Source organism: Carcharhinus amblyrhynchos, chromosome 5 (assembly GCF_965287045.1).
Source record: "Carcharhinus amblyrhynchos chromosome 5, sCarAmb.v2.hapA, whole genome shotgun sequence".
Lineage (NCBI taxonomy): Eukaryota > Metazoa > Chordata > Chondrichthyes > Carcharhiniformes > Carcharhinidae > Carcharhinus > Carcharhinus amblyrhynchos.
Genome location: NC_137328.1, coordinates 7,501,037 through 7,525,494, shown reverse-complemented (window position 1 = coordinate 7,525,494; position 24,458 = coordinate 7,501,037). Strand labels below are relative to the sequence as shown.

General features: G+C 38.7%; 1 protein-coding gene across 3 annotated transcripts in view; it reads left to right on the top strand.

Moving 5' to 3' along the window:
* ptbp3 (polypyrimidine tract binding protein 3) overlaps nt 1–24,458 on the top strand; it is an 89,706-nt gene that overhangs the window by 15,638 nt on the left and 49,610 nt on the right. The window lies entirely within an intron of this gene.

Genomic DNA, 24,458 nt, shown 5'->3' with positions numbered 1-24,458 from the left:
TACCCTAATGTCAGTGGTTATTACAGTTTGAGGATGTAGATACTGAATTTGCAGAAGTTTGAATGGAAGTTAGTTGTACAAATAGCAGTAAAATTGATTGCGCTTAAGATAGCCAAATTCTAACAAGTGGAGGATCTTAGGCTGAGGAGAAGAAACCTAGAATAAATTCAGACTATATAATTTTCTTTGCATCTGGGAAGAAACTAAGCCAGAAGACTGGAAGGCGGAAACTCCCAGTCACACAAAAAGACAAGGATAAACCGGGAAATCATGAGTTGGTAAACTACTGGAACTCTTATTATTGGATGAAAATAATGAGTTGGTTGTTTTTGTTTTCTAAATAGATTTTCTCCAGTTTTGGAGAATTCTTTTAAAAGAATGAGAATATAGACAAATGAAATAGTGAGTATGAATTTTCAAAATGCATTTGATAAAATACCATGTAGTAGACTTGTGGCAAGAATATTGTGTTAAGTGTAGTGGTGAGTGAATTTGTTGCAGTGCAGAGAGTAAATTATTGGGCTGAAAATATTTCTTAAATTAGAAAGGTGTGTTCAGTAATGCTTCATAATAAGTGATCTGAGAGTCTGCTCTCACTTATATCTATAGATGTGGAGTTAGAAGAATATTAGATGACATGGTAGCTTAGTGGGTAGCACTGTTACCTCACAGTGCCAGGGACCCGGGTTCAGTTCCAACGTTGGGTGACTGCCGTGTGCTCTGTCTGCGTGGGTTTCCTCCAGGTGCTCTGGTTTCTTCCCGCAGTCCAAAGATTGCAGGTTAGGTGGAGTGGCCATGCTAATTTGCCCCTTAGTGTCAGGGGGGATTAGCAGGGTAAATATGGGGATCAGGCCTGGGTGGGATTGTTGTTGTAGGCTTAATGAGCTGAATGGCCTTCTGCACTAGAGATTTCTATGAATGTTGAAATTTGAAGGGACTAAATTGAAGAGGGTTGGTGGTGGTCATGTATGCTGTGGGTATATAAACATCCAAACCAAACTGTCAACCATGCTTATGGCAAAGATGATTAGCTAAAATTATTCTCACTGCCTTCCTCGCTCCACAAATGCTGTCTGACCTGCTGAGCATTTATCATATTTCCTGTTTTTTAATTCAGAAACATTAACATTTGCAGTTTTTCCTTTTTAAAATTTCCGCTCCTGAGCAGATTTTCTGTTTGTTTGAAATGTATGTGCAGGATATTGCTGCCTGACAATAGACACAGGAAAACATGAAACTACATCTGGTTCCTTTTACTGCATTTGCTGTTCATTAAGATTGATTGCTGTTTCCTCCAAGCCAATAAAAACTTGGGGATAGTAGGGGTGGGTTGTGGGGGAGGTATGGAGAGGACCAAAAGTTAGCTTTCTGACATGATTGTTATAGGTCATCCTTTTAAATGATATCCTGATCTTTGTTTTTAAAAAAAAATCTGAAATATAATTGGCAGTAACTGTCAAACAGTGGAACTCTCCCACACTGTTGTTTTTAAATATTTTTTGTCATGAATCAGTCAGATGTCTGATCCTTTGCCGTCCTTTGTGCCGGAAGCTGACTTTACTGATTGTAAATTTGTGTGGAAATGATCTGTGTACGGTTTGCATGGTAAATCTGGTACAATTTCTGCAGTAAATCTGGAAAGACTTTCCAGTAGTAAAATAACTGCAAATTGCATGTACTATTGAGTTCTTCTAACTGGGTTGTAAGTGGTTGGCCACCCTGAAGCAGCCAATGGAAAGGTTCCATTTTTCAGACAAATATTGTGATTTTATTTGTATTTTGTATTTTTAGCCTCTTTACATAAAGTTACAAGTATATCACATTTTGAATCTGTTTAAAATGATGACCTTTGCATTTGGTGGAATAATTGTGCAGGCTAGAAAATTTCTGGTCTTAGATTTAATGGCTGGTTGCCTTCCATTATTTCAAGTGCTCATCTTTCATGTTGACTCATGATATTGCATGTTGGCAAGCTGTTCAGTTAATGGGTGGATGGGGGTGGTGCAGTTGGGAGAGAATTGTAGCCTTTTTAAAATTTCATTCATGGCACATGGACATCACTAGCTGGCCAGCATTTATTGGCCTTCCCCAGTTGCCCAAGGGCAGTTGAGAATCAACCACATTGCTATGGCTTTGGAGTCACATGTAGGCCAGACCAGGTAAGAATGGCAGATTTCCTTACCTAATGGACATTAGTGAACCAGATGGGTTTTTCTGACAATTCACAATGGTTGCATGCTCATCTTTAGATTCTTAATTCCAGATTTTTAAAAAAGTGAATGCAAATTCCACCATCTGCCATGACGGGATTCAAATTCAGGTCCCTAGAACATTAGCTGAGTTTCTGGATTAATAGTCTAGCAATGATACCACTAACCCGTTGTCTCCCCAAGATCCGTCCTCTCCCAAGATTTCTACATTGAGTTGTTTGATAATTGCCAGGGGAAGGAATGGAGAGCCTATCCCAGTATATTTCTTTAAAAGCAAGCCAGCAGTATTGTTTACTTGACAGTGATGACATCTCATCAGAATATTTGATATTTATGCAAGCAATCTAATGGTTTTGAGCCGTTCACAAATTGTTGTGCTTTGACCCTACATCTTTTTTAACTAAGTAATGTTGGGAAAATAAAGATAGTTTGAAGGAATTTATTTGTATGTGTAAATATTACAAATAAGCTATTGTTTAAGTTTAATTTCACCTGGGAGATTCTGAGGTCAAATCCACAGACATTGACGTGGGTTCAAAGCAGATTGGTTATGATGAAATATATACAATCTCTGAGCTTCAAGCGATTTTGCGTCAATGAGACCATTGTCACTCAAGGTATATATGTTAATGTGTTTTTAGCAAGGGTGGAGGGTATTATATCATCCAATTTTTTCATGTTCAGTATATTTTTTCTTGTTAAAACTAGTTAGTGGTCCCGTTCCTCCATGTTTTGTGAATAAAGTACGGTCTTGGTGTTTTGAGCCAGGGTTCCACTCTGGAATCTTCCATCCAGTGGTAAAATCAAGTGGGATCGTAACAGCCACTGGATAAAAGCAAATTACAATGGATAATGGAATGTGAAACCAAAAGAGAGAATGCTGGGAAAGTTCTGCTGGTCTGGCAGCATCTGTAAAGAGAAAAGAGCTGATGTTTTGAGTGCAGATAACCCTTTGTCAAAGCTAAAAGGCATAGAAAGTAGGAGATACTTATACTGTAGGGTGAGAGAATGAAAGATAGTCATAACCACAAAGGGGAAAGGCTGCCAGTGGCAGTCCATAGAATAGTAAGTGTTAAAGGTGGGGGGAGATGCGTGGGAAGAGTGGCAAAAATGAGAGAAAGGGGGAAAAGGGAAGCATTGGCGGATAAAATAAGTGTTGTCTTTATTTCTCTTTCCCCTATTTTATCCAACCCCCACTCACCCCTCTGAGCATAGCTGTAGTTTTGCTTGATTAATTTGCAATCTTTTCATTCAGAAAATCTATAATGCAAAATTATCTACTGGGTTTTATAAATCTAAAAACTAATATTCAAATCGTCCTGTGTAAAAGTAGGGAGGTCTTGCTGCGGCTGTATAGGGCATTGGTGAGGCCGCAGCCGGAGTACTGTGTGCAGTTTTGGGCGCCGTACTTACGCAAGGATATTTTGGCCTTGGAGGGAGTGCAGAGGAGGTTTACTAGGCTGATGCTGGAGTTGAGGGGGTTGAGCTATGAGGAGAGGCTGAATAAACTAGGCTTGTACTCGTTGGAGTTTAGAAGAATGAGGGGAGATCTCATTGAGACGTATAAGATGATGAATGGGATGAATAGGATAGAGGTGGAGAGACTCTTCCCGCTCAGAAAGGATAATAGGACTAGGGGACACAGCCTCAAGATAAAAGGGGGGCGGTTTAGAACGGAGTTGAGGAGGAACTTCTTCACTCAAAGGGTGGTGAATCTCTGGAATTCTCTGCCCGTTGAAGTGGTGGAGGCTACCTCGCTAAATATTTTTAAGACGCGGGTTGATGGGTTTTTGATAAGAGGGGATTAAGGGTTATGGGGAGAGGGCGGGAATGTGGAACTGAGCCACGACAGATCAGCCATGATCTTATTGAATGGCGGGGCAGGCTTGAAGGGCTAGATGGCCTACTCCTGCTCCTATTTCTTTATGTTCTTATGTTAAAACCAAACTGCATTCCTGCTGTTTCACTTATCAAATGCAGGTACTAAATTTATGTATGGTCGCCCTAAACTGCAACTGGCAAACAACTGAACAGCTTTCTTTGCTGTATCTTACTGGTGTCTTTATCAGGGTGCAGTATAATTATATTATTCAGTTGGAGAATTAATTGAATGCACGATGAACATGTAATAAGTATTTTGATTACCAATGACTTCCTGGAGATTTTCCTCTTTTAATATTTGTCATTTTGCCCCTTTTGTACCAGCCAAGCTATCTGATACTAAACACAATTTGTGCAAAGATTTAGCAACTCCGTGCAAGTATTATAGCTGTGATGCTTAATATGTATTATAAATGGGGCCAGTTCATTCCTTTTGCTAGTTTTGTAATAAGCAATTTGAGTAATGGCTGTTCACTTCCATGACCTCAGTTCTTCAAAACAAAAACTATTTGTTAGTAAACCCATAGTGCAGCTCAGACAAGAAGAGATTGGCATAATCTGTTTTTCCCCTGTTTCTTGTAGGCTATGGTTACATAGCATTAACAGTTGTGACTTGTATCATTTCCCAATTGATATCTTTGCTTAAAATTAAGTTATTTTGAACAGTGTTTGTGTGTAATGTTTACTTGTAGTTTAAGTTTTAGTTTTGAATTATCGTGGTTAACTTTAAGGACACTGCTAAATGTCTTAGGTTGAGAATTGTAGCTTTTCCATTTGTACTTAAACAAATGTTTGTTGTTATGCATTATTGAGTCTCAACTTCATGTAGCTGCCATTAGTCAGTTGATACAATTGCTTATTAAATCACCCAATAAAGAGGATGAAAAGATACAAGTACATTAACACTGCATTGGGAAGGGAGGGAAGAATGTTCAGAATTGTTTGGTTACCATAATCTCAGTAGTTTAGATTCTGAGAAAACTTCATCATAAGTGAGGTATTGGTTCTGTATGAAGCATATGCAGTGCGTTAACATGAATCACATTTGTCAACATCTGTTTAATTGATATGTTCATTATTTCCCAGACAGTTTTCTTTTAGAAAGTCAGATTTTCTCTCTTCTGTGTCTCTAAAAATTGAACTAAATTTTCAAAATGTTTTGAAGAACAGAAATTTCGTTGCTACCTTGCATGGTGATACCCAGCCTATCTTAAAAGTGGAAGAAAAATAATTGAAGTTTGCAAAAAATACTTTATTTGCAATTTATTTAACTGAAGTTTGCTAACTGTTGTGGCCATTCAATCCATAAAATCCCATAGAACCCTTACAGTGCAGGAGGCCCATCAAGTTTGCACTGACTCTGAAAGAGCATCTTACTCAGGCCCGTTACTCTGTACATTTACCATGCAAATCCACTTAACCTGCAATGAGAGAGAACCCGGAGCACCAGGAGGAAACTCATGTAAACACGAGAATGTGCAAATTCTACATAGTCAACCAAGGCTGCAATAAAACGTGGGTCGCTAATCACTATGCCACCATGCCTTGAAAAATGGATGTGTTTACCTCAATAGCTTGAGGAATATCCATCATGGGAATCTGAGCTAATCTCACTTGTAAATCAATGAAAATGGGAGTTGAGTCAATTGGCTTTCAAATCATTTACAGTGGCCAGTTAAGTATACAGCTGGATTTCCAAACCTTACCAAGGTTAGAAGGAATGTTGAAACTTTATGCCTGTATTATTCATACCTTGGGTCGAGTACGTCATATGTAAAGCACAGGTAAACATTATCATTAATTTACATACATCTCAAGTTGTCAGTGCACATCAGGATAGTCTGATTTAGGCTTTAGTTGTCTTACAACTGTGCTAAAGCACTTCAGTTCGCTTTAATCTGGATATACATGATTAAGAAAAAATCAAATATAAAATTATGCTTTGTGGGCCAGGTATGGCCTTAGTACTATGATTTGTACACCCCTCCTACGCAATTTAAACATGGAGGTCCGGGAAAGGAAGGCAGAGACTTCTGAAGCAACCCCAGTGAAGTACTTCAAAGAAGAAAATGGTCAAAGCTGGGGGGAAAATTTTTCCCAAATAGTGAGATGAAGAAATCTCCTGTCAAAGGAGGGGAGGATCACCCATGGTGAGGATACTTTCTTGTTCATGGGGGGGGGGGGGGGCGTAAAAGAGTTTACAACTTGCTATATCACCTGATCAACATTACTGCTGCTCGAAACATAGGTTGCAGATATTTACACCAGCTGACCAGTTACTCCAATATTATAAAATGTGTGAATTTAGATTGCAAACATGTGCTATCAAAATCATATCAATTTCCAAATTTCTGAGAGCGAAATGTCATTAACCACCTACTCGCAACAGCATGGCTGAGGTCTGAAATGGTATAGGTAGATCATGAGGGGTGTACATTTGATAGTACTAAGGCCATACCTGGCCCACAAGGCACAAATTTATATTTGATTATTTCTTGTCATGTATGTCCAGACTAAAGCAAATTGCAACTGATTGTGCCACTACCACAGTCTGTCCGTGAGTGAAACTTCATCCTTGAATTTGTCAATTCCACCATGCTCCTGACTGGTTTCCCATTCTGCATGCATTGTAATCACCACCTTGTCCAGAATTCTGCGCACCTTTTACATCTACTAGTTCGCTGTATCCTAATTCCTCCGATTCAAAAATATAGTGTGTATGGATACTTTCTTAGCCTTGTCCTTGTTTGCTGTTTGCTTTTTTTTTCTCCCTTTTTCTTGATGGCACACAGGTCCTCCTGACGACATGCCCTCGAGGCCTCACTGTGAATGCTAGCAAACTATTTTGACAGGCAACATCATCAGAACCAAATTTATCTGTGTGTAAACTTACGACCTGTATAGCAATCTTGGTGATTAATTCTCCAAACTATACTCCTCCCTCCTCAAAAATGGATGGGTCAGCATTGCTGATAAATTATAATCACAAATGACAAAAATTTTTAAATGTTGCTTCCTTTTACATAACTGCAACTTTATGCTTTCAAGTCCCTTTATGTGTTAGCTTGTATTTTCTTTGTAGCCTCGTTTATTTTGATTACTCCGCACGTTATGCCATTTGATCTTGTGCAGATATGGAAAATGTTTGGTATATCAGTGTTTCATACTTTTTCTGAAACAAAATGCCACCATGCCTTGAAAGATGGATGTGTACTCAATGTAATGCAGAAATTTCTCAAAGAGCCTAGGAGCCCAATCAGTTATAGCTGCAATTTTCATCTGACTGGATGTTAATTGTGCTAGACATTGTACTTGGACTGCAGTAGAACAGCTCCCAACATTCTGATTTTTTTGAGAAATGAGGTGCCTCAACATCTGAGGCTGGTACTTTGGTTTAATAGTTCTAATTACATTGTGTTGTTACTTGGGCTTTGGTGCAAACAAGTATATTTTATGTAGTATAAAAGTAATCATTCATAGAAAAGGATGCACTATTTTACCAGTTTCCAAATGGGAATGCCCTCATGTGGAACTGTATTCCACACCTACTTGCGCACAACTTTGGTCTCCTCCCCCAAGGATGATATGTTTGCCTTTTGAGGGAGCAGTGCAGATTTATTACATTGATTGGGCAGTCCCCAAATTCTAACCATCTATCTTCCTTTTGAATTTAGAAGAATGTGAGGTCTATTGAAACACAAAATTCAATGGCTTAACAAATTAAACATGCTGAGGTGTTTTCCCTTGCTGGGAATTCTGGGTCAAGTGCCTTGGAGTAAGGTATCTGTCATTTAGGATTGAGATGAGGAAAAATTTCTTTCCTCTTTGGAATTCTGTGACCTAGAGAGCTGTAGACAATCAAATTACTGTGTACCAAGGGAATTGAGAGATTTGAGGGTCATGCAAGAAAGTGGAATTGAGGTTGAAAGATCAGCAGTGAACTTGATAGTTTGAACGTAGGAATAGCATACTGCTATTTCTCATGTCTTTCATATTGGTCAGTTTTGGGAAGGTGTTTGAGTTGGGTGTTGGTATTTATGTTGTTAATTGACTTCCACAAGCCAATGGCATACTTGGTAGATCCAGGATAGATTATTTTTGAATTAATAATTGTAATTCTAATTTTTAAAAGATTGCTAGTATTTTCCTTAATGTTGGTTTGCTGTTATGTACTTGGTTTCCTATCTGAAAAATGAATTTGATGATGTCCCATCGTTAATTCTGTAGTGTGACTATAGCAAGAGATGTGCAAAGCTGGTTCCTCCTGACTTGCCTCTCCTTGAAAGTAAAAAAATTTCACTTTGCAGCTCTGGATATTACGCACAGTATGTTACTTACTCTGTGTGGAAGATTAAAATATTAACAATGATCAACTATGTGGCACTGCAGTAAGCAAAATTTTGCTAGTTAGTGATTTCAAAAATATTTGCGGTAATCTAATATTTAATGAAGGTTAGATTTTTAAAATTTTATGTAAATTGGGGTCATGATGTATATATTCAGCTTTTCTCATGAGAACTCTGGTATGGCAGGTTTGCTGTTATGGTCTGTGTGCATGTTAATACAAAATAAACCTCATCTATTCTTTGGATGACAGAGGATTACCTGCTGCATGAAATATTGCCATTCTGTGATTGCTGTTTTTATTGTTTACTATTGTGCTGTTTAGAGGAATGGAAATGTCACAGTGATCTATCGTCCCACAAAGAGCATGATTACTGGAAGCTGTGCACTTATTTCCGTTCATGAAATCTTAATCAATGTACTTGGTATCTACTGATACACATGCGTTCACCATCTTCTCTTTCATAGCCTTGCCTCTTGCATAATTCTGCCTTTGCTTGCTGGAGAACTTTTGCACGTCTCAAGTAAATTCAATATTGTAAATAGAATCAAATGGAGCTAATAGACTGTACACTTAACTTGCACCAGATGCATGGTAAAGCAAGTGTATAAACTGTTGAAGTTTTCCTTTCACTGCCTTCGTTTGCTTTCATTTTACTGTCCTTATCACACATCTAACCCTGCTCTCTATATTTACCAGTCTTTCACTTGAGCAATTGTTTGCATTAATTCAAGTACTGAAAATCTCAACATTACACCAATCTCTGTTGCTCCCAACTGTGTCGAAATGAAACTCTTTTAATTTATTAGTTTTGTGGTTTTCGGAGAAAAATAGGTAAAACTACAGAACACAGTGATGTGGAGTAAAACTCACCAAGAATTGGAACTATTTGTATTGCTTTTACATTGCAGTAGACACCTGTTAGCACTGTGTGATCACAGATAAAATGTAATATTGTTGGAACTAGCCTAGGCCAGTGTATGGGAAGGCTTAGTTAAAAACAATTTGCATTTTGAATGATCTGGATCCGCCGGTGAATAATTTTTGTGCTACGAATAGTAGGTTTCATAAAAATCCAATTATTTTACGCTGTCAGTAACAGTTACACACTGACTAAGTGGTCACTTGCAAGTCAGTTAAATTGATATGTTATTGGTGCTTGTTAATTATGTGCCTTGCGTTGTTAGAAATTCTCGTGCTGCAGATACTGACAAATATACTGGATTTTTTTGGCATAATATGGCACAAAATGAAAACTGTGCTGCACCAAAAATGCAGCACAATTTTATGTTTGTGTATCAAAATGCACATTTGACGTGGTTAATATATTTGTTTGCTTGGAGCTGAGCTGATAAATGCTTGTACAGATCACAGGAGTGCAGCATCTGTGTGCTGTTCCCCAGCATTTACATTGTTAAAACTGGTTCCATTATCCCAGTGGCAAAATTGTAGACCCATGAGTCAAACTTTCACACATCATTGCAGGTTACAAGCAAACAAAATTCATGCTTGGGCCTGCATAAGAGATTTTCTCAGATATGAAATGCTGGATTAAAAACAATATTCATTTTTGCCTTGTGCATTTGTCCAGACGTGAACCTTTTTTGATTGTCTGTCAATGAGGATGCCTCTAGGGCGGTGGGTAGAGGAGAACTGGTGGATGTGGTGTTCCTTGATTTTCAGAAGGCGTTTGATAAGGTGCTGCACAAGAGGTATTACAGAAGGTCTGGGGGTAGGGGATTGGCTGTCAAATAGGAGGCAGTGAGTGGGGGTCAATGGGTGCTATTCGGATTGGCGGTTGGTGACTAGTGGAGTGCCCCAGGGGTCGGTGCTGGGGCCTCAGCTATTTACCATTTTATATCGATGATCTGGAGGAGGGAACCGAGGGTATGGTGTCGAAATTTGCTGATGACACCAAGATTGGTGGAACGGCAAATTGTGCGGAGGGTGTGGAAAGTCTGTAGAAGGATCTAGATAGGCTGGGTGAATGGGCCAGGAACTGGCAAATGGAATTTAATGTTGGCAAGTGTGAAGTTGTCCACTTTGGTAGGAATAATGGTAGGAAGGACTATTACTTACATGGCGAAAAACTGCAGCATGCAACGGTGTAGAGGGACCTCAGGGTCCTTGTGCATGAGTCGCAAAAACCCAGCCTGCAGGTGCAGCAGGTGATCAGGAAGGCGAATGGGATGCTGACCTTCATAGGGGGATTGAATATAAAAGTAAGGAGGTCTTGCTGCAACTGTACAGGGCACTGGTGAAGCCGCAGCTGGAGTACTGTGTGCAGTTTTGGTCACCGCACTTGCGCAAGGATATTTTGGCCTTGGAGGGAGTGCAGAGGAGGTTTACTAGGCTGATGCCGGAGTTGAGGGGGTTGAGCTATGAGGAGAGGCTGAATAAACTGGGCTTGTACTCGTTAGAGTTTAGAAGAATGAGGGGAGATCTCATTGAGACATAAGATGATGAATGGGGCGGAGAGGCTCTTCCCGCTCAGAAAGGACAGTAGGACTAGGGGGCACAGCCTCAAGATAAAGGGGGGGCGGTTTAGAACAGATTTGAGGAGGAACTTCTTCACTCAAAGGGTGGTGAATCTCTGGAATTCTCTGCCCGTTGAAGTGGTGGAGGCTGCCTCGCTAAATATATTTAAGACGCGGTTTGATAGGTTTTTGATAGGCAAGGGGATTAAGGGTTATGGGGAGAGGGCGGGAAGGTGGAACTGAGCCACGACAGATCAGCCATGATCTTATTGAAGGGCAGGGCAGGCTCGAAGGGCTGGATGGCCTACTCCTGCTCCTATTTCTTATGTTCTTATGTTCAACCTCTAGCTGTTCTTGGCAGTGCCTTTAGATTGTTCTATATAATTCCATGCACAGAGTACAGTACAGCACAGTACAGGCCCTTCGGCCCTCGATATTGTGCCGAGCTATGCCTGAACCCAAAATCAAGCTATCCTACTCCCTATCATTCTGGTGTGCTCCGTGTGCCGCCTCTCATCCTCCTCTGCTCTAAAGAGAAAAGCCCCAGCTCCCTCAACCTTTCCTCATAAGACCTACCCTCCAAATCAGGCAGTATCCTGGTAAATCTCCTGCACGCTCTCCAATGCTCCCACATCTTTCTTTATAATGAGGTGGTCAGAACTGCATACAGTATTCCAAATGTGGTGTCAGTAAGGTCCTGTATAGTTGCAGCATAACCCCATGGCTCTTAAACTCAAACCCCTGTTAATAAACGCTTACCTTCACAGTTCTATCCACTTGAGTGTCAACCTTCAGAGATCTGTGGATATGAACCTCAAGATCTGTCTGTTCCTCCACATTCCTCAGAACCCTGTCGTTGACCCTGTAATCCACATTCGATTCTAGTTAATTTTTATTGTCCTTGTCAGCTGAGAGTTTTAATGCTCTTCAAAATCCAACCATCTTATCAACATAAGTTTGGAGGATGTGGTGATTTGTTTTATGGCTCTATGTAAATGTCTGTTTCATTCAGATTGTGATTCACCTTTCCGTGCATTGCTTTTCAGTTTCAAAATTGGTACTTGTTGAAATGTCGCATCTTGGGTGTGAGACATAATTTTTATAATGTGATTTGTGTTGTCAGGCGCAGAGTTACTAGTACATAATTTGTGTGGAATTGCAGGATGAAATGTAACCTATTTCTGATTTGGTGAAAATAATAGAGGGAAGAACTCTGGATTATCAGTTCCCATGTTCATGCATTTTCATGATTTGTTAACTGACCAGATGTCCTAGATAAACCGAATCCTGATTTTATCCCACACCTAATGTATGCTGTCCTTACAATAAGGTAAAAATAAGAACTCAAGTTTCCTGATGTTGAAACCAAATAATTTGACATTGAGCCAGAAATTTCTGGTTTGTTTTTCTGTGTTAAATCAAGCAGTGATTTAACCCAAAACCCAAGCTTCAAAACTTATTTTGCTAAAATGCTGTCCCCGCCCCCCCCAAAAAAAAATTAATGCCCTTTGCATGTGCACTTTTTTCTAACAAACATTATTTACATAGTTAAAAGGATTTTATTTTCTGTGTAAACTTATTGCTTAAGACAGCATAGCATTAATATCTCAATAATATGACAGCATAACTTAAATCTGAACAAAAAATGCCTGAAATTGTTTCAGCAAAATCCGTTTGTTGCTAGAGCCCTGCTTATGCAGTCGTGATTTAATTCTAGTCAACCAGTTCTTGCATTCAGATGGCCTCTATATTTCAGATGGTGAATTATTTCAGTGGCTCTTTGGACCAATTCATGGAACACTTTGAATCCCAAACCAGAACTAATGAAGTGCCTTGACTGTAAAATAATCTCTCAAAATAGTCATCATCAATGTCACATGAACTGAAATTGAGACACAATCATTGGATAGACAGTGGTAAAAGTGACTGTCACAGTAGAGTTACAGATATCTGAAACAGACTAGTTCAGAACCACTGACAATGGAGGGAATTCATTTAAACCCATCAATGCTGCTGAGATGACAGATGGGAATTTGACAGTAGTAACTGTATTGTTCAAGCATTCTTTGTCCTTTTTTTAAAAAAATGGCACCCATGTTTTTCTACCTTTTACCTGGGTCAAATCTCAAAGAGTGGTTGAGAGGCTTGGCTTCAAACATTGGGGGAGGGGAAATTAGATGAGACTGATATGGGTTATAAAATGCTGACTTTGGTTGGCTGAATACTGTTTAAATACTGAGAGTGTCCTGTATTCTACTATTGCAATTCTCTTCTCAAACCCACCTCCATCTCCCCATTTGTTTCTAAGCTGACACCCAGACTCACTGGAAGCTGAACAGAAAGCCAAAACTTTGTTTCCACTTCCTGGTATTGCACATTAGTGTAAAATGTTTCGGCTGAATAGCTTTCTTGTGAAAGTCCCCTAGTCGCCACTCTCTGGCACCTGTTTGGGGTACACTATTTAGCATGGCCAATGCACCTAACCAGCACCTCTGACTGGAACCTAGACTTCCTAACCCACAGGCCGTAATCAGTAAGGATAGGCAACTACACCACCTTCACAATCATTCTCAATGATGGTGCCCCACAAGGCTGTGTCCTCAGCTCCTTACTATACTCCTTTATATACCTCTGGAGCCAAATTCCCCTCCAACTCTATTTTCAAGTTTGTTGATGATGCCACTGTAGTGGGTCAGATCTCAAATAGTTTTGAAATGGAGTACAGGAAAGGGAGAGAGAGAATCTGGTGAACTAGTGAGGCAGCAATCTCTCCCTCAATATCAGTAAAATGAAAAGGTAGTCATCGATTTCAGGAAATGTAGTGGATGGCATGCCTCTGTCTACGTCAACAGAGACAAAAGTGGAAATGGTTGACAGCTTCAAATCTTTAGATATCCAGATCAGCAACAATCTGCCTTGGCCCCTGCAAGCCATTGCTATAGTTAAGAAAGCCCCATCGTGCCTCTGCTTTTTCAGGAAGCTAAGGAAATTTGGCATGTCCGCTACGATTCTCACCCACACCTACAGATGCACCATGGAAAGCATTCTTTCTGATTATACCACAGCTTGGTACGGTTCCTGCTCTGCCCAAGATCACAAGAAACTACAAAGGGTTGTGAATGTAGCCCAGTCCATCATTGACTGTCTACACTTCCTGCTGCCTGGGAAAAGCAGCCAGTGTAATCAAGGACTTCATGTATCCTGGACATATTCTCTCCCACCACCTTCCGTCATGAAAAAGACACAAAAGTCTAAGGATACGTACCAACCGAGTCAAGAACAGCTTCTTCCCTGTCGTCATCAGACTTTTGCATGGACCTACCTCACATTAAGTTGATCTTTCTCTACACCCTAGCTATGACTGTAGTACTGCATTCTGCACCCTCACCTTTTTTAATATGCTTTGTCTGTATATCACTCACAAAACAATACTTTCACTATACAAATACATGTGACAATAATAAATCAAATAAACAAAAAACATCTGGCTGGCTGCTATAATAATTCTGCCAAGCATTGACACCAACAAATGTTTGTTAGTTCCAGTCATTTCCAATAGGTTTACACCACTTTCTTTTACTTGGGATAAACCTGGCATTTTCCTGTTCCGATCATACCTCCTATGCACTGCCTTGCTTGTTGTTTAAAAGTTACCTCCTTCGGAATTTCCAACTTTGACCCCTGCCAGCAGAATGGATGAGATAAATGAAAAATAGCTTCTGGAGAGAGATGAAAGTGCCTTGATATCAAGAATTAAGTAGTTTGCTCATTTGTACAAGTTATTGGTGGTCAAAATTAATATTTGTACGTGGGCTCAACAAATGTAGAAAGGAAAACTAGTGCCACTGAGCTTGTTCTTCCACAGTCAATTTGTTTTGCACCATCATGGGTTTCACCCAATGTATTTAGGATGGAATAACAATAAGTCAGATTGTTGAAGTTTGTCAACGTTTGAGATGATCGCATTGCAGTTCATTATTTGGATTGAATGGCAGCTTTCCACAGTGATGTACTGTGATCCTCATTGCATTTCATAAAGGAATTCATTATCATTGTCTACACTAGGAACTTTCAGTTCTGTTTATTTAATCGCACTAACTTCATTCATGCTTTTAAACAATACTTATGTAACTCCTTTTAAAATGAGTTAATTAATATTAGCTTCTTTTGAAAGGAACCTGATCCACATTTCTGCTATCTCATGATGGGATAAATGCTAATATCGAGGCCTATGATTGCAGTTTTAAATAACCTGCTTACATCTTTATTATTTTTGCCATGTATCATGTCACTTCCCACCTTCCACATGTTTTCATCCATGTGACGCAAGTTCCAGTTTTCTAAATCTAACTTTAGTGATACACTGCATAGCTTGAAATTATGAAAAAAGAACCCTTGCGTTATGTTAAATCCATGTTTGGCTGCCTTTCTAATGCCTAAAGGTGAACTGGAAATGTGAAATAAATGGCCAATAATCACACCTGAAATGTTTTCTTTCTTAAGGAAGGTCAAACCCTCATGATACGGCCATAACATAATATCACTCATTTGTTGTGAACTTGTACGCAGCATGTGGAGTCCACAGCAAGTGATAGGAAGCAGTTGACAGCCACAGCTGAATGAAACATCAATTGTACAGTCACTGTACAATTAAAACTACTTTGCTAGCTCTAAAGCTAGGAAATTTTTGCTCATTAAGTTGAGGGATGTGATTATGGGAATGGCCCTCTTTGAATTCAGAAGTATTTCCAAGTTGAATGAAGTGTTGTATTGCCCAAGGCATACTGATATTCCCTCACCTATGCCCCCAACTGCGTGCTTGGCTCCAGCACTACTTGCTGCTCCAGTGAGACACTTTGTTTCCTGAGGCCTCAAAGCGAGTTTGGGGCAGAATTGTGCTGTACGTACAAAACTACATATTTTTATAATGTAAACTCAATCTCCGCATTGCAATAATCCAATGTCTTAATTGGCCTAATTAAAGTAACCTGATATCCTATGAGATGCTATTTATGAAAATATTGGAAAGCAGAAAATTAATCTATGCATTAGAACCCCACAAATGGATTATTGTGCAATGTTTGGGGGGGGGGGGGGGGGGGCAGGGGAAGAGTATTTTGTTTTCCCACATTGTAATCCTGAGATATTGAAGCTATGGCTTTCATGTTATTGACAATTCTATTTGTGCCTGAATTACTTATTGATTGGATCTTTTGGCATTTTACCACCTTCAGTTTGACAAATGTTTGTTCCTCATTGGCAACACAGTACTAAATTGTGTTAAGATCTACAACTTGTGTATGTTTTCAAATAGAAATATTAATTTTTGACCATGACTCTTATAGCAATGGTATGCACCCAAGTGGCTTTCAAAACTAAGTATCTGCATTACTGCTGTATTCACTGTAAATTATCATAGAGCCCTGCAGAGCAGAAAGAGGCCCTTCGGCCCATTGAGTCTGCACTGACCACAATCCCACCCAGCCCTACCTCCATATCCCTCACATTTACCTGTTAATTCCTCTAACCTATGCATCCCAGGACACTAAGGGGCAATTTTAGCACGGCCAGTCAACCTCACCCGCACATCTTTAGACTATGGGAGGAAACCCACGCAGACACGAGAATATGCAAACTCCACACAGATAGTGACCCGAGCTGGGAATCAAACCCAGGTCCCTGGAGCTGTGAAGCAGCAGTGCTAACCCCTGTGCTACCATGCTGCCCCAAAATTTATACTGGAGCACTGCTGAATATCAGACTCTCTTGTCATTCCTGTGCATTTGTCTTTTTTGGAAAGTAAATATGGTAGCATGTTTGTTTTCTCTCACATACTCATTTTCTCAAATCCGCATTTGAGGCGAATCAGCTTTGCAGTCTGCACAAATGTAAAGAAAGATGTCTTGATCAGCTGTTAATTAAAAATGTTTTAATAAACATCCTGAGGTAAAGGCTTATAGAGTGTACTTTGTATAGAATACAACTGTCATAATTTTAAAACAGAAATTGGGTGTAGTCTTGCTTTGAAGCAAATAATGATTTCTGATCATCGTGTTGCTTTATTCATGTCTAAGATCAATTGATTTCATTTGATGGTTCAATAATTGATTCATCGTGGTCTGCCCGGGGACTGGTCTTGCATATTTCGAAGTCTATGAAGACGTACTTTACATTTAGTTCAGCACAATTAAAAGCAATTTATTCAAGTTGTTAGTGATTTGATAGCAATAATGAAGATAAAATCATATCCCACTTTACCCGTGAGTATGTATCATTTATTAGTTTATAGTTGTGGTAACAATGTTCAGAATGTCTAGAAGAAACTAACTGAATCTCTATTAGGAGCACATCATTGAGTATTTTTAGGTGAAGAGGCCAGGCAGTGTCCCCTTACTGTTGGTGTGTGAGTGCCTCTCAATAATTGATGCACGAGACAATGAACCTCCTGAGCTCAATGCTGGGCGCAACACATATAGCTTACCCTGCAGCTGTTCCAGTCTTCTGAAGAGACTTTGTTTCTAGGGTGATGACCAATCAGTCTTTTAAGGCGAGCCCTTTATGATGTTTCATTCTTTTCAGCCGGAATATTTAGTTGCATTAGTGACAGCCGTACCTAGTAAGGTTCATTTATTTATTTCACTAAGTAACAGGCATTTATAACTTCCTTTTGGCACACATCACCTGCAGTTTGCTTTTCTGCAGCCTCTTGTCTCCACGTTAAATAGTTTTCATCTATTTGCTAATTTATCTCTTTTTTGGTCTGGATTTGTTTTCTGCTTCTTAATCCCTTTGAAGACTGATATGCTTCTTTATGTGGTTATCAACTGTAACAGGTATTCTCTTTATTTTTGCCTTTTCTGGATTATGCTGCAATCTGGGTCACCTAAATCTTGGTATTGCTACAGCATTTATTTCACTGTTGGGATATTTTAGAAAAATTGGCAGCAAAAATTGAGATGTTATGTTGTGTATAAAAGTTTATTCTCTGCATACCACACTTGTGACTATCATTCAGTAAATTGATATTGGATCTAGATTTCTAATATAAAGGAATAGGCACGATACCATAATATGCCCTGAGTAATTCAATTAAATAAATCCTAACTTTTTTGAATTTTTAAAAAATGTTGTCCATGTCTCAGCTTTGGGGAAAATAAACTTAACTCTGGTGTCTGGTATTGTTTTGTTCATCGCAACTTTAATTTTGTTTTGAGCTTTACATGCAGTGCAACTCAACACAATTTCAAATCACATTGGAAAATGCTGTGCTGTAGCAAATGTTTGGACCTAGGTAACATTTTAAAGTTAATGGTCAGATATGATTGGCAATTGGTATGCAGCAATCTCAAACAGCAGTGCAATAAATTGCTATTGAGGCTGCATTTGGTAGCATTGGTTGCAAAATTAATGCAATAGTGGTATGTCAACATATTCCTCAACTTGTTAGGAGCAGTTTGTTTAACAAATTCTATATCTTAGTGTGTTTCTTAGTCTATTACATCAGTGTTCTCTTTTTCATATGTACATTAATTTATTAGTTTATAAAACCAATTTCTGATCAGTCGTTGGCAGAAGGGCTGAGATCCGTCAATCTGATCTTGTTTCTCTGTTATGTGTCCAATCCTCTGACCCAAATTCAACTGTGTCACAGCTCTTGTCAAAAATAACAGTAGAGTTTAAGATTTTGTCAACTTGTAGAATATGCTTAACACTTAATAAAACATGGCGAGTATATCATATGCCTGTTGTTGTAATGCCTGCTTGAATTACCAGGTTTCAATTATCCAAATATTAGAATGTGCTGTGACAAAACTTGCCCATGTCTGTCTACAGATTAAGTTTTATTTCTAATTAACGTTTAATTTTACCACCCAATCCTCCAACAGCTGGGCAGTTGCTCTTTCCCAAATTATGCTTCAACTCTGGCCTTGTCCTTTTTGCCTTGTGACTATCTTGAGCATGCCATGAACTGTTTCTGATCTGGCTCTACTGCTCCCAGAGGATACAGCCCTTCATACCCACGTGCTCTGATGGTCATAGGGAAGGCCATAGGAGGCAACTTTCTCCTTTTCTTCACACTGCTGTATTCATTGCTCTGCCAATCTCCATTGCTTCCCTCAGGCTCTTTTTATTGTTGCTTCTGTTGCTGCCCAGTTTCCCCACTCTGCCCTATGTATTATCCCTTCTTCAGTATTGACTTAACTTTTGGGACCTTTTCTATTCTTCACAGATTTGCTGTGGTATATTTATTTCTGATTGCACCAAGCATTCAATGCCAGCATGGGGATTAGATATAGCACAAGTTGAAGCTGAGGGAGGTGGCAAGGGTGTCAGATCTTGGTGAGTTGATAGTAAAATATGAAGAATAAGATTATCTTTGCTCATTTGGGGTGGTACCCAGATTTTTAACAAAATCAAATGTGGTTATTATTTAACAATAGTTTGCAAGTCACTTACAATACTTCTGTTCAGTGATGAGCACATATTTCTAGAAGCTGGTTGCAGCAGTGGCTTGAATGGGTAAATGTACATTGGCGTAAAAATTCTAGCAGTTTTAATATTTAATGAAGCTCTCTGTCCGGTGTTGCGCTATCAGAAAACATTACTTGAACAGAATGCTCTGTCTCAAATTCACCGAGATGATGAAAAGTAAGTGGATATTTGCTGATCAATATGAAGAGTTCCAATTTCGGTTGAAAGGTGGAATAGAATGAACACGTTATCTGCCAATTGTAGTAAACACTTTACTGAATACAGAGGCAGTGTGACCAAGTACTTTGTCCTCACCAATATTTGTCCCTCAGCCAATATCAGAAAAACAGACCATCTAGTTATTATCACGTTGTTTGTTGGAGTTTGCTTTGTGTACATTGCCATGTTTCCTACATCAGTGACCACTTCAGAAAATATTTAATTGGTTGTAAAGCACTTTGAAACATCTAGTCATGAAAGGCAACAAATAAATGAGTATTTTGGGGGGAGGGGAAGTCATTGGATACTAGAATGTAGAATGTATTGCTAGAGCAGTAAAATGCAATGCAGGTTCATATTTGTTTCAACTTTATCAGAATCTAGTCAGCGTACACACAATATTTATTTTTGCATAATATGCTGATTGCATTTGCGCTAAGAGGATCAACAAGGCTGAATCCAAATGGATGAGTTATGATCAAATTGGAAAGGAAGGTGATCAAGGAGGCAACTGATTTGATATATATTAAATAATGGAGAGAAGGAAAGTCTAAATCAATGTATCAAGAAAGTAAAGACAAGAAATAAATTGTTCTTGTTTAAAAGAACTCCACTTGAGAAGCCACGATGGGATGGAACACTTCAGCAATGGGAAGTGAACACTAAGCCAAATTTCTCATTTCCACCTTTTTGTCTTTGTAGTTGTGTTAAAATTACATAACAGCAATGACAACTAATCATCTATATTGGGATACTTGATCCAACTGACCAAATCTCTCAGCAGAACGATTGCATAAGAGGTGCAGTTGGCAACTAAGTGTGAATTTATTTGTTTGTAGCGGTATTTAAACATCATTCTGCTCGTGATTATGCCATTCTTTGTGCCAATCAGACATTTGAAGTGAAACTAAGTAACAGAAAAATAGGAGCATATTCTTAAAGTAAAATAATGCACGGTGACTTGAATGTAGTGGAATGATCTGTCATATTCAATTATGTACTATAAATAGTGTTATTTTTGGTCAGTGTTCTATTCGACAGAGGATTTCAGTTAAACGTTAAAACAAATTTAGTAGCTGCAGCAGATTATATATTTGGGCATTTTAAAATCAAATTCTGCTGAAAGTCACTGCTGAGTATTCTGTATTGATTGACCATCCAACTGCATTGATAAGTTTATGCCGACTGGTTAAAATTAATGTCTCTAGATAACAATTTGTCGGAAAATGATTTGGGCAAGTTGTTACTTCGGTGAAACTTGTGATATATTTTCAATTTCAATTTAAGACAGTGAGCCTTCAGTGGAAATGTTGATCAGCTAAAACATTCTCATTTCATCTCTAGGTTAATTTGTCAATCAACAGCTTCCGTAAGACTAGTAAAATTCAAGGATTTTATAGAACACAAGATAGATACTTGACTCAGATAAATCGATCAATATATCGCTGCTGTTGTTTTGTACCCACAAGGCCCAAATCCATTCATATGTATTTCAGTTAAAGTTTTTCGGCTTATGCTGTAATGATTGACATACACATTTGAAATACAAGTTGTACCTGCACAGGAGACTATAAATAAATCTTGGTACGTGAATATTCGAGCAGTTCTAACTCCTCCTGGCGTGCAAAGAATAATTACAGCCCACTTTTCAGGATTAATTAGTATGATATTGAAATGATCAGTATATTTTGGGGTATCTTGAATGCTACATGAATACATAGTTTAAAGTTTTCACTCATGTTTTCAGGTTGTTAATCAATCTTGAATATAACTTTCATAAATTCGGTTTATGAAGAGTTTCTTTCATCCCTTATTTTGTTTCCAATATCTGTGCAATCAGTATTTCACTTTTCCTCACTGACAATTTTCTAAAGCTTGGAAATATCACATTGTTCACTTTGAATACCTGCTCAAGTTTTGCCACTTCATCTTGAATGTAGCATTATCAAATTGAGCTTTACATTTTCCTTTACCAGCCCCATTCCTGTTTATCACAATCATCATGCTTAAGACATTTGAGAGACATAATTACATATGGATGGTTTTTGTGTTTGGCAGTCCTTTCTGTGCTGAAAATATTAAAATGGGTCTCGTATGATATTCATACTATCAGTGGAGCCAGGGTACTTGGGTTAGATGTGAACAGATAGTCAATTTGAGCATAGGAAAGAGGATCAGAGTGAAGGTGCAAAGTTGTGGGTAAAACGTTGGAGAAAGTGGGTAGTTTGAGTGAGTAATAAAGATGGGGCTGTCAGGAAGGAGAAGAGTAAAGCCAAAGACCAGATCGAAAGATGCAGTGGCAAGAAACTTAAACACAGTGGAATTGGAAGAGGAATGAGTCCCTGATAGGTGATGGAGGTGGTGATGAACCACCACTGGGATAACCTCAAGTAAAATGAAGGCAACTGTAAGGAAAGGTAATGAACGGAACGAGACATTTTAAAGAAGAAATTATAACAAGTACCCACTCCAGTAAGGAATGCCAATTTTGACTTTATAATTTTTAAATTTTCTATTTCCACCATTAACACCTGCTGTCGTTCCTTTTCCCCCACCCTACCCAATATATAATTTCATGAAATCATTGGTGGAAAGAGAAGAATCTTTAGTGGTTAGATTTTCAAAAGCACATATCCTACATGACCTATTTTCTGATTTAGCAACTGCCAAATTAATGATAAGTGGAACATTAGTTCATTTGCAAAGTGTGGTGATTTATTTGGAATAAACTATAATCTCTCCAGTCCAGAAGTTTGGAACCAAGTCATTTCTGGATTTTGGAGTTTTCTGCATTATAAAATGCGTAATCACAATTGTGTATTGGAAAGCACTGCAAACAAGTATTTACCTGTGATAAAACATAAGGAAGTATTGTTTAAAATGGCTTAACCTATTCAAATATTGTATCCATCCTATTTTTATTCCTAAAGTGTACTAGATTTATATTGTGTTTCTTCAGCCTGCTGAAAAAATATTTTGGACAGTTGCTGTTTCCAAACAATAGACTAATGGATTGGAGAAGTTAGAGGATACCCAAGCTTTAGTTTTAGACAGTGAAGGAAGAAAGTTTAGCTGTTTATTTCAGATATTTTGGAGATTGGATACAAAGTCTGCACTGGAGGAAAAACAGTGCTGTAACCTGTGTTACTCACGTAGAGCTGGTGGTTCATCACGGATTAATGTCCACTTGTGTACTCATTTCACTGCCACGATTTTAACCAAGAGGTGTAAAAGCCAGGTGTTCTTAGATCAGTTAACTGGACACTATTATCACATCTAGAACCTTCTGGATCAGCAAATGGTATCCTTGGTCATAATGATCTTGAGGGAATCTGGCATAATTCCTGAAATGCTGTGACTGTACGCTACATTTGAGTTCATACTTTTGATTTTCCACACATAAGTACTTGGGGTTCCCAATTTTAACTTTCCCTCAGTGAAGACTATCAATAGACACCACCTCCAATGAAGGGGAAAAATCTGAGGGGAAGCATTAGTGGCCTTCGTATGTTTCTATGGTCTAGTGCCACTCACAAAGGGAAACATCCTTTCAGTATCTGCCCTATCCAGTCCACTTCTTTGTGGATAATCGTGGGGTAGTGTAATATTAACAGGTCACCAGATTTTCCTTTCAAATTGTAAAGATGCATGTGGCCAAGGATTGAAAGAAGAAAATTTATTTTCTGTTTAAAAATTCTGCAGTATTAAATCGTCTTCTTAAGTATCTCTTTTTTGAATTGTGTTCAATATGAGAAATTATTGCTGCCTGTAATTGTTTAGCAAACTGTGGTGTCAAGTTTGCCATTGAAGAAAACAAGCTTTTCAGAATTCTCACAATGGAAACTTGCTGAACCTGGGCAATTTCAGGTGTACTTTGGGAGGCAATATTGCATTATAAGAAATGTGTTTCTGGATAAAGTTCCCCAGGGACAATATTGATTACAAAAATCTTTATACTAAGAGTTTAAAGAGCTGCTCTCAACATTTACAAACATGTGAATTAGGGCTTGAATGCCATTTGGCCCCTCAAGCCTGCTTTGCAATTCAATAAGGTCATGGCCTCAACTTCACATTCTGCCTACCCCAATTCTGTTGTTAGTCAGAAAGCTATCTACTTTCGCCTGAAAACTATTCAATGACCCTGCCCCCACCACTGTCTGAGGAAGAGTGTTCACGACTCAAGAAAAACAATTTCTTCATCTTAAATGGAGACCCCTTATCTCCCCGAGTTCTAGTGTCACCCAAAAGGAGAACATCCTTTCAGCACCCGCACTATTCAGTCCACTTTGAAACACAAGATCCTATGACATTCTTCTAAACTCCAGTGGACGCAGGCCCAGGCTGTTCAGCTTTCCTTGTAGGATATCTCCCTCCTCCTAAGTATTAATCAAGTGAATCTTCTATGAACTTCATCTAATGCAGGTATGCCCTTTCTTAACTGAGACCAAAACTGTGCTCACTACTTTTAGATGTAGTTTCACCACCACCTCTGTACAAATACATTGAACTATCCCTACTTTTATAATCCATTCCTCTTGCAATAAACAGTAAAATTTCTTTTGCCTTCCAAATCACTTGTTGAGCCTGCATACAATTTTTTTTGGTGATTCGGGTTTCAGAACATTCAGTTACCTCTTTACTACTGACCTCTGTGATCTCTTTCATTTAAATAATTTGCTGCTTGGCAATTTACTCTGCCAAAGTCCCTGTTTTCCCACATTATGCTGCTACATCTGCCAAATTTTTGCTCACTCACTTAACCTAACTATGGCCATTTGCATTAATGTCCCCTTCACATCTTATTTTCTACCTGTTTTGTGCCGCAGCCATACGTTGGTCCTTCCATCCAATTCT